We start from the raw sequence: 9,959 nt of genomic DNA, 5'->3' as shown, positions 1-9,959 counted from the left end.
TCATAGTAGACACCCGAGATTAACCAGATAGTAGACAGATAGTACTGATTGTTGCCCCAATATGTACCCCACAACCATTTAAAAACACAAGTTTCAGCATAAGTTTGGACCTGAGTCAGAGTCTAATAGGTGAACACGACGATAAAGTAGCATGTCATCATATTAAGCGATGCATAACGTAAGTAGACACGGAAGAGTGCGACCTCTCTTGCAGACCTGTGTAGTCCTCAAGGTCATCTGCTCAGTTGATGATGGTAATGCAGTTGTCGTGGCTGCCGGCGGCGGGGAAGACGATCTGAGGCGGCGAAAGACAGTCTGGAGAGAGGATCCCTGCTGTGGTGAACCCTTCCGTCGTTGGAGCAGCTGAGATGGGGTGGAACACAGCACTGCAGGAGCAGGACAAACCACACAAGGTTTTCTTTGACACATATCTGTAAAAGAAGTAATTGTGTAAGGGCTTGTTTGAATTTGAGGATTCTAACAATGCAGGGATAGGAAATAGACAGGAATAGGATAGGAATGCACATGCAAAACAGGGAATTTAAAAACACAGGATTTCTGCCAATCTGGGTGTTTGGTTCACAAGAATTGGAAGATCACAGGATGCAAAGAAGCATGTTGAGATTAAGTCAAACCACAAGAAGTGTACAACCTCTTTGGCGAAGGCATGTCGATCTCAGCGTGATTGGGTTGGCCGGTGAGGATGCTCCGGCTGACTTGGCTATCGGAGGAGGGGAAGAAGATCTTAGGCGTCTGTAGATGGAGCCCAAGGTACTGCTCCACTGTGATGGAGGGTTTCGTCGTTGGAGCAGCTCTGGTGAGTTGTACGACGCCGAGGCTGAAGCAGGACAAGAGATACAACATTAACCTGAGTGGAATTCTAATAGCATCTCCCATAGATGATGTAAAATACATAACCACAAAGTGCTAGATGTATACATCGGCCGCTCATCTCTGAACTTAATTGTCGAAACTGAATTTAACTGTCGAAAATGGACTTAACTGTCGAAACTGAATGTTGCTGTCGAAACTGAATTTTACTGTCGAAACTGAACGCACTAGAGGTGAGGCTACAAGTCAGTCGACTGACTTTTTCATCTATGGTCAGTCGATTTTGCAGCCGTTGGATACGAAATCAAGGGCATGTAGTTCATCTTTAACCTCCACCCCCCTGAGCCGCCAGCCACCATCGGCCAAATAGCCGCCCCCCGCCGCCCGCGGCCGGCGGTGTGCCACCCCTCCCGCCCCGAAAACACTCCCCACCACTGGTCCGCCGCCGCCCCGGCCATCCCTGTAGGACCCCCATGCCGAGCTTTTTCTCCGACGATCCCCACGCCACCGCCCCACCACTGCCGGCGACCACCGCCCCCACCCTGAACCCTAAGATAGGTAGTGGGGTACCTCTCCGGCAAGCCCTCCTTCCCGCTGCGGCTGGTTCTTCCTTAACTCCGGCGAGCCCCCTCACCCCCTGAAAATTGACTGACCCAAAAGTCGATTCAGTTGACTGAAGTGTAGCTAAATCGGAGCAGCATCGCAAGCAAGAGCAAGAGCGAGAGCAGCAGTGAGAGCAGCAGTGCGAGCAAGAGTAAGAGCAAGAGCAGACCGGGCATGGGACCGAGAGCAAGAGCACAACAGCAGCGCGAGCGAGAGCTAAAGCAGCAGCAGCTCCTACTGATGTGGATGTCGCCGTCGAGGGAGCGACTCGGGACCGAGCGCCGGTAGCACCGTGAGATCGAATCAAGAAGAAAATGCGGTGATTAGTGTACAACCTCTTTGGTGGCGCCAAGTAGGCCGCAGCTTCATCCGAGGAAATGGTGCAGGTGAAGACGGCGGTGTGGGAATGGAGGTGGCGTGAAAGACGAGGGGAACGTCGGGGCAACTCCTTGGAGGTGGAGGACAGGGTGGCTGAACCGACGGGACGACCAGATCGACGACGGATCCTCATCCGGTATGGTGGATGAGGGGCGTCGAGGTGTTGCTGTTGACGACGTCGTCGGGGAAGAGGCTCCGGCTGGGTGGCGGATGGAGGAGGGTGTGGGGCTTCGCGGTTTTTGCCGGCGTCGGTGTATGAATGGGTGGGCGGATGGGATGGGAGTGGGGAACGATGGCTTAGGGACGCGCTTGTCCGAAATGTTGGGTAAGTTACGAAAGTACCCCCACCGATTTGAGGCAGTTCTTTTGGTTCAGGGGTATCACGGACATTTCGCGTGTCGGGATTTCACAGGAGGTGGGAGTTTCCGTGCGCGTTGTAATTTTGTAATAGCAAGGCGTGGGTTGAGAGGAGGGAGTTGTCGGAGCACAGCGAGACAAAGATATATCTTAAATATTTCGGGCTAACAAGGCGCGGGTTGAAGAGGCGGGAGTTTCGAAGCACGATAGACAGAGACGCTAGCTTGAAATTTCGGCATAACAAGGCGCGGCTTGAAATTTCGGGAGAACAAACTTAACGTGTACCAAAAAAAGAAAATTTAGACTAGTATGATATACTATGTACAATGTGTTTAACACGCACAACACAGAGAGACACCATTTAGACTAGTAAGGTACGCGTGCATTGCCCGCATGAGATTTGGCAACCAAATTATGAATAAATACCACATTATAGCATGTAAGCTTTGAGTCATATATGCATGATGTAGATGTTCGTTTAATTCTTATAGTTCATTTCATTCAAAACCATCTAGTTTTTATAAAAAAAAAAAGCTAATCTATTTTAAGATTCATGGAATTGTGCGTTGTAAGGCATAAAGTAAAAACAAATCATGTAGAAAAACATTTGAGCAATTATGATACGGAAGATTCTAGAACAAAGACGAAGTGCTTGTGTTTTGAGGTTTGTGCATTATGCTTAAGTTCAACCATAGAGTCTTCTAGATTGTACATGTGGCAAAATCTAATGGAATCTAGATGATATCCAACGGTCAGTAGTGCTCAAATTTGCCGGCTCTGCACCATCGGATTGGCCTCATCCAACAACCATCTTTCAAAGTTAAAGTTATCCGCACACTATATAAAAAATATATAATATAATATAATATATATAAGGGTATAGATATAGATATGTGATGCGAAAGCCACCCATCATCTCCAATTAGAATAGTTTGTCCATGCACGGATGCAATGTGGCCAAACGATGTCTGCCATCGGTATCTCAAATTCAAACCAATCTGACCTTGTTTAATGTGTATACATTGCAACATGCTCGTTTCCAAACCACATCGCGCAGATCTCCATTATATTCATGCATGCATGGGTTTCAAACATCATGATCTCTTATTCAAATATTTGAATTAAACTTTACATTGATTATGATCTCACCTAGTCTTTTACACCCACACATTGGTCTTCTCTTTATAATTGTACCACTAACTTTCTCTCGTGCATGCATGCACAAACACTACCAGTCGGCATTATCCATCGCACACATGCAATCTTTTTCTTTAGGTCGGTCTCCCATGAAGGCACACACACACACATCCCCCTCTCCATCATATCGGGCATTCTTTATCTCTGACGTGCATGCGCAACGATCGATGTTCCTCTATGTGTGTGTGTGTGTGTATAGCTAGGTCTTTCATAGTTTTCCACATAAACTGATCATTCTATATATCTAGTGAGGTCTCACCCTCTTTACCACGTCCACATCGATCAATCTATACCTCTCTATATAGGATTACATATATAGCTAATACACCCACATTAATTATATATCCAACGCCCCCCTCTCATCATCCATGCCTTCCGCTTCATCTCTTAGACGCGCACACAATGGCCAACACAGGGGTAGCAAGGGCCCTGCCCCCCCTAGCATCACTATATATCGAGGCTAATATGAATGTAATCATTAGACAATTGCCGGTAAAAATGGTTTAAGTTGATGAATTGGCCCTCCTCGTAAAGGATTGGCAATGCTTGGCCCCTAGCTCATGGGACATTTTTCATGGCTCCGCCACTGCACGCAACAACGCACGTTCTCGCCCCCTCTCACTAAATATCGATCTCGCAGTTGTGCACTCCTTCATAGTCTCCCTCCACTCGGCCCCTCGCACCATATTCTAGCCCCCCACCAGATTTTGCCACATGTACAATCTAGCAGACTCCATGGTTGAACTTAAGCATAATGCACAAATCTCAAAACAACAGTGGTTCTCCTTTGTTCTAGAATCTTCCATATCGTAACTGCCCAAACTTTTTTCTAGTTGAATTGCCATTCTTTGTTTGTACTTTATGCTTTACAACGCACAATTCCATGAATCATAAAATAGATTAAGGGCTTCTTTGATTCAAAGGATTCTCGAAGGAATTTTGGAGGATTCTAATCCTTAGGAATTTTTCCTATCTTGGTTGTTTGATTCGTAGGATTGTAAACCATAGGAATTTTTCCATATGATTCATTTGCACTAGATTTCATAGGAAACATCCCATCCACTCAAACCTCTTTGAAAGAATTCTATGTTTTTTCTATGCACAATCAAACACTCCTACCATCCTGTAGGATTCAAGATGACATTCCACTCTAATCCCATGTTCTTCCTATCCCGCGTTTTGGAAATCCTACGAATCAAAGAGGCCCTAGGTTTTTTATAAAAACTAATTGATTTTGAATGAGATGAACTATAAGAATTAAATGAAGGTCTACATCAGGCATATATGACTCAGAGCTTACATGCTACAGTGTGGTATTTATTCGTAATTTGGTTGCAAAATCTGATGCGTGCAATGCACGTGTACCTTCTTGTACTTCGAGTATGTGCAAAACACAATGGCAGGCTACATAGTGTCTCTCTTACAGTTCATGAAGCCACGTGGGCACGTGGCACATGTGGAGGCGTTGTCGTGATATCCTTGTGTGCATTGATCACAGTGACGTGCTGCTGGTTCTAGAAGAATGTACTCGTCCTCCCTGAGCCGCACCGGCGGTACATGCACGAAGCGAAGATGTGCACATACGCCACACACGCACTCATTCCCTCGCACGCACACGCGGGTACATGGGTGTGCGCAATTTTATACCAAGATCCACCCCATGTGATAATTTGACGCGTGTAAAGTCCTTCACTTCATTGATGGTCAATTAATACAGCGCATGCAAATTGAGTGAACATGAAGGCGGAAGAAAGACATTACTACTCCACTGCACGCATGCGAGTAGTTAAATCATGGGTTGCTAGTAGTACTTCCATTGGTCTCCTTCGTATTTTGTGCCAATTTTTGACAGTAACATAATATTTACGCATCTGAGTAGTGTAGTCTACTTGAAATTTATGTTCCACTAAACTCATAGGGAGCCGTTTCGGGCCTCGAAACCAAAAACCATCAATTAATTTTACCTTTTCCCATCACATTCGGAAGTACTAGTGCTACAATTAAGTGCAAGCCTGCTCACACATACCAGTATGTACCAAACCTGAACATGTTCCCACTATGCAGGTTTTAGTACTAGTGCTAGTACTTAGGTTATAAAAAGGGGAACTACCCAACCGAAAATTACTCTACCTTCCTCCTCATAAGTCCCTCTTCTTCGTCTGTCCTTGCCATGGCCGGTGTGTAGAGCTCTAGGTCGAGAACTAGTCGTAACAAGGGAGCGGCAACCAAGGCTGCAGAAAAAAAGAGAGGCCTCGACGCCACGTAGAGACCTGAAAGATCTCTCACGGGCAGGCGAAGGCTCCCAAGAACGCCCTAGACGCGGAGGCGAACATGCCGAGCTGGCGGCGCTGGAGTCATTATCCCTCGACGGCATGCCCGATCAGCTCAATAAGCATCTCAATAAGCAGAAGGAGTTCATCCACGGCTTGGTGGAGCTGCTGAAGGAGAGCCTCGACGACATGCCCGCTGAACTCAATGAGCAGGGGGAGTTGACCGCCGGCTTGGTGATGCTGCTGAAGAAGAGCATTGCCTCGGAGAAGAAGGCGATCGGTGAAATCTTGCAACTTCAGGAGGACAATGCGAAGCTCTCCCACGAGCTCGACCTGCTGAAGGAGGAGAATGCTGGCTGGAAGAAGCTGCATGAGAATTGCAGTTCCTCGATGAAGATGTTGCAGGCCCTCGTCATGGAATAGAAGGAGGAGTTGGAAAAGCTCCGCATCGAGCACCCGGCTGCTGTCAAGGTACGTAATGCGGCCATGGAACAGATGATGAAGGCTTGTGTCGAGAAATCCCGCGTCATGGACACAATGATGAAGATGGCGGAGGAGATGCGCAAGGAGATGGAGGTCGTGGAGGTGATGAAGAAGTAGTTACGACTCCGTGGCTAGCAACCCTTCATGTAGTAAGAGCAGCGCCCCAGACTTGTGTGTGCGTCTTCCTTCTTTTTTGGGGGTGATAATCCTCCTTCTTCTTTTGCTCCTGTGTTTCTTATTTTTCTTCGGGTGTTTCGCCGCACGTGTCACCTTCTCTGCGAGGCATGAATAGAACAATTCTAAAAATGAGATGACTAGCAAATTAGATCATTCTTTATCGCCAATAGAACAATGCCTCTTGCTAGTAATATATAATAAGAGTAGAGAGTAGAGGATATGGCACTGGGCTGCCGTGTTTCATGCTCCTCCGTCGTACTCCAGCGGAAAACTTGAGTATACCGCATGGTTCTTTGCTCCTCCTCAGGTCGTCGGCACATTTATACGAGCAGTCAAATCACAAGGCCCCGCCTTCCAGCAGGAATGAGCCATCAAATCACAAAGGCCCTCGCCTCTCGTGAAAAGGATCAAGCTAGACTGCCCCGTCCTCTAGCCTTTTAAAAAATGTATACATTTGTACAGTAGTAGTATCGATGGATTGCGCCATGGAGCAAAACTAACAAGATGTAATTAAAGAAAAAATGTGGTACATATAGAGAGCGCTCGTCGCCAAATTATGCATATATTATATGACACTACCCACTATGAAGGTACTAGTAACATAGACTAGTAACTAGTCTATGCTACTCTCCACTATGACTAGCCAATGTCGAGGCGCGGATACCAACGAGGGCCTGGTTGTGTCTATACTTGGACAACTCACCCGACTGCATGCGCACCAGGCAGACGAAGCTCGTGTCGTGTTGGTGCCGTGTGCGGCCCGCACATTCATCAGTCTTGCTATAAGTCGTAGTAGATGCTATATAGGTCCATCGAATCTTACATCAAGATCCGTGCAAAATTTTCTTTTCAGATTTTCTTTTTTTTTCTCTTAAATCTTAGTCGAGTGAGACATTGCCACGCCATTAAACAGAGGCTCGGTCGCCATTAATGGAGACCTTGGGAGAGAGGTGGACGGCGGATGGAGGTCAAAGGGCTCGCACGCCTCCCGTACTCAAATAGCTACCCTGCACGGTGCCTCCTAGCTAATAAAAAAAGGGGATGCGTGGCGGCACGTAAATGGTAAATAGAATGCCCAAGGTTTCAATAATACTTGTGTTTCCGATTATAACATGACAACACTTGTTCCAAAATGACTTTGTTGATTGTTAATGTGTGCGCCTTCGCAAATCGAACAGCAAAATTACCACAACATGTTGGTGCCATGTCATGACACCAAGCCAAGTTTCATGATTTTCATGCGTGTTTCAGATTTACAGGAATTAAAAAACCAAGTTTCTCAATGTTTCCAGCCGAGCCATGACACCCAGATGTTTGAATTTCATTCCCATTTATGGCATGGGACCTAGGAATTTACCCGAGGACACACATGTGATTTGTCAACCAGCTTTGGTGCACTAGAGCATGTGCTTGTATTTAAAATTTGAATTATGCACACAAAGGTGACACGTTCCCTCTCATAACAACGAGCCTTTTTGAGAGAAGCTTCGGTTTGCAAGAAACTTATACCAAAACTTGTTCCTATTCTGCAATTTTTTACCACAGCATGGTAGTACCATGACATGACACCATGCCAAGTTTCATGATTTTCAGGCGTGTTTTGGATTTACAAGAATTTTAAAACCAAGCTTATCAATGTTCTCGGCCGAACCACGATGCCCAGATGTTTGAATTTCATTCCCATTTCTTGCATGTGACCTAGAAATTCACCCGAGGACACACATGTGATTTTTCAATCAACTTTGGTGCACGGGAGCATGTGCTTGTAGTTCAAATTTGAATTCTGCAAATTAAATGACCAGAAACTCAATTAATTTATAAAAAAGGCCAAATGAACCCGGAATAATTCCAAAATTTAACAGGGCACTCATATAGTTCTATGTTGCCTCTGTAAAGAAAATCTGGGGGAGGCAGCGTATATTAGAAATGCCATTAGACATTTTTATTTTCACGTCAAACTCGTTGACCATGTTACATGACAAAAATAAGTCGATTCTCACAATGATAAGTTAATGGTCTCCAGCACAACACACCCCTCAAATAAAACTAAACACCCTGGAATTCTTTGACAAAACTAAGCACCCTAAAATTCTTTGACAACTAAACTGCTGGCTATATGATGTTGGCCATATATATTGTACGTATATAATGTGAAGATAAGTTGCTTCTTTTCGTTAGAGATGCAACTGTCCTGGTCCGCCTACTCTCCAGGAGCTTCACGACCAACCTTGATGTTGCTCAATTTTATTGCAACTAATGAAGAAGCTCTGTGGGTTTCGTTTTCTGATGGAAATGGAACCGGGGCTGGAGCCCTTTTCCTAAAAGAAGAAGAAGAAGCTACTAGCTCATGGGACATTGCTTCATTTTAGGTGAATTGCACCAAAAGGTCCCATGAATTGAATCATCCATGTTGGTGACTGGTGTCATCCCTTCTACGATGGCGTTGACTGCAGATATGGTTTGCATCACGAGGTATGTTCCTTTTTGGTCTGACCATTTGCCAAAGATCTTGCATGTTGATCCTGCTCTTGTGCTACTGTTTTGGCACTGCCATGATAAAGCGGTAATGTTATTATTTTGCACCTTAATCTAGTGGCACTATTAATTTGAGGCAATGCTTTGGCACCGCTAGTGCCACTATTTTTTTTATATATCGAAAGAGGGGGTTCCATCCGATTTCATTAAAGAAACCCAACCATATCCGACAACATCTCAGTGTAAACGGGCAGTTATGCAACTACTACTAGAATGGACCGAGTACTAGTAGGAGACAAGTTCGCCACATAAGCTAGGAAGGTAGGGGGACGCAGCACCAGCTCGACCAAGTTTGGATTACAACCCAAATGCTACCACAGAAACATCAGGGGGAAGATAGGGACTGAAAGAGCCAGCTTCAGCATCCCAGTCTAAGCACCCCCGACCTTCATCCTTGCGACGCACGGTACACCTTGTTTGCCACCTGCTCGAATCTAGTGTCACTGATAAAATGAAGTAATAATATAGTTAAAATAGAGCGAGTGTCCTCTCTATCATTTCATTTCCAATGTAGATAAAGAAAGTGATTCTCTTTGTTAATGTATGTTTCATCACCTAGTCCCATTGTTTATGTTTAAGCGTTTCTGCAAACTAGGGTGCTTAATTTTAGTTGATCTACACAAAAATAGAGATTTGAATGTCTCAAGGCCCCTCCTTGTACTAGTGTTGTACACGGATGTTCATCACTGGCAGAAGGTGTATCGGGGTGACTTGGGTCGATTTCCAGTATGATGTAATATTTTCGTCTGTTTATTAGTGTATGTTTCATCAACTAGTGCCACTATAATCTAATCACGCCTTTTCATTATCTGTGCAAATAGGGTTATTCAGCTGCATTTTGGTGGAAATGCACAAATGTACAGATGGAACCGGCATATATGCAAAGTGCGAGGTGCCAAGTAAAAATTACCGACACCAACCCCGCTCCATCTAAGCATTGGCATCCCCCACCATCAGTGGGATGTGTGTCACTCACTGTGGACGGATCTTTCTCGGCAGCAAATCCTCTAACTAAATACTAGTAGCTTAGACTTAAAAAATACTAGTAGCTTATATTGGCAGTTTTCTAGGGGTGTACTCTTTTTTGAAAGAAGCACCAATTCTAGAGATCTATTTTTAGCACTTAAA

This window comes from Triticum aestivum, chromosome 3A (assembly GCF_018294505.1).
Source record: "Triticum aestivum cultivar Chinese Spring chromosome 3A, IWGSC CS RefSeq v2.1, whole genome shotgun sequence".
NCBI lineage: Eukaryota > Viridiplantae > Streptophyta > Magnoliopsida > Poales > Poaceae > Triticum > Triticum aestivum.
The sequence above is the reverse complement of the archived record's forward strand: the minus strand, read 5'-3'. Positions refer to the sequence as shown.